Raw genomic sequence first — 2,033 nt, 5'->3', positions numbered from 1 at the left:
AAGCACTTCATGGCTTTACAACCACCAGGTAAAAGCAGGATAAGGGCTGAATTGAGAACACAAAGAAATTCCCCACTGTGGAATATTCTAATTGACCAGTGTCAGTTCAGAGCCTGTTCCCAACCTGGATTTGCCACAGTGTGCCTGCCTTAGTAGCTGCGGTTAGTAAGAGGTGTGTGTAAATAGAAACGCAACGGAGCAGGATGTGCAGACTGTACGTAGGCAGGGATTACCGTGAGACAGCTCAACTGCCCAAATTCAGGGAAGAAAAATGCTCAGAGAGAGATGACAAGCCTCACCCCACAGCCCCAAGAGTACCAGCCTGCTCCTCTCTGACCTCAGCAGGAGCACGACTCACCTCCAAGCTTCACACTTGTCAGTCTGCAGAAAACTAAGAGTCTCCCTGAATAACTGGTCGAGAAACAGAAGTGGACAGAGCAGCTTACTGTGAAATGAGCCACTTTACTGAAAACCTGGGAGTGGAGAAGGAGCCCAGTCCAAGCCTGCTGACACTAATCTGGTTAAAAACAACACCCAATCGCTGTATCGATGCCGACAGATCTGCACCCACCTACAGCTTGTGCTAGCAGAGCCCACAAGCTGAGCTTTCTGGTGCCGAGCTTGAGCAAAAATAATGGCCGAGTTGCTAAGGGGAGGGGGGGGGAATGTATTAAAGTGAAACTAATTCTGTATTTTAAATAGAACTTACTGTTCTACCGGGTAATAAAAGCTGCTACTGTTTAATAGTCAGCAACCGGCAGAAAGAAAAGCTTGGCTTGAACGGGGCAGGGGAAGGATGTGGGAGGACAACATTCGGATGAGCTGACCTAACTCTGCAGAGCAAGGAGAGAAAATGCTGAGTGCCCCAAGCCTGCCTGGCACGAGCAGGTGACGCCAACAGCCCGGGTCAACCCGCGCTCAAGTGCGGTACAACAGGTAATGTCTCCTGGACATCATTACTGGGGATCGCAGTTCTTTGATCTTGCTGTAATATCCCAGAGCTACAACTGAAATGCTTTCATCTGTGGTTGCAAACCACACCACACACCCGTTCATTTGGCTATCAAAAATGTGAGGCCTGGATTAAGGCAGCCAGGGCAGGACAAGGCGCTGAACGGTACTTACGGAAGGAGGATTTTCGACGCAGCTGGCTGGGGCCAACCCAACAGCCTCATTTCTTTTGGCAAACTGTTTTTCACTCCAGTACCAGCAAATTCAAACCTGGCGGTTTTATTGCACTCTGGAATTTTTATGAGATCAGCCACCTTCAAAAAAAAAAAAAAGAGAAAAAATTCAGGAGCAGTATATTTCAAGGTGGAAATAAATCTATTCAGCGATGTGTCCCAGCTCCAGCTGACCTTGAAATGACCAGCTGTTAGGAAGAGAGGGTTATATGGTGAGTAACTGGCTCTCCACGATGTCAGAGGCTCCCTGGCTTCCTAGTTTATGCTAGTGGGCAAACAGTTTTCCCAATCACTTGACTCACTGCTTCAGGAATTCCCTAGGATGAGTCACGGAGAGGGAAAGCCACCACTAGGCATTCCACGGAGCGAAGCGGACCACCGCTGCCAACACGGGAAGAGCGAAAGAAGAGGGAGAACAGAAGATCGGTGCCAAACTGGGGGAAACTGTGCGGTCAACAGCGCTCCTTGGCAGGCCTTCCCCGCTCCCCTCCCCAAAAAGCATGCCGGAGAGCAGCATGCTGGGCGAGCGGCAGAGAGGCAGCACCAGGCTCCTGAGCGAAGGGAATTGCCAGGGAGTGGTTTCCTCCACCTGCCAGCTGCCAGGACGTGAGGAGGAAATGCTGGCTCCGCTCGCATCCAAGGGCCTGGATACGGGAAGGGAAGGAGGCTCTGGACGGGCAAGGTGCTAAGGGATTAAAACCAGTGCTCTTCTCAGAGTTGGGAATCGTTTGGGTTGGAAAAGCCCTTCCAGCTCCTCCAGTCCCAGTGTCCCCCAGAACTGCCCAGTTCCCCCTGACCCCTGTCCCTCAGCAGCACCTCCACACAGCTGGGAAACCACTCCAGGGACAG

This window comes from Buceros rhinoceros, unplaced genomic scaffold (genome assembly GCF_000710305.1).
Source record: "Buceros rhinoceros silvestris isolate BGI_N320 unplaced genomic scaffold, ASM71030v1 scaffold4408, whole genome shotgun sequence".
Lineage (NCBI taxonomy): Eukaryota > Metazoa > Chordata > Aves > Bucerotiformes > Bucerotidae > Buceros > Buceros rhinoceros.
The sequence above is the reverse complement of the archived record's forward strand: the minus strand, read 5'-3'. Positions refer to the sequence as shown.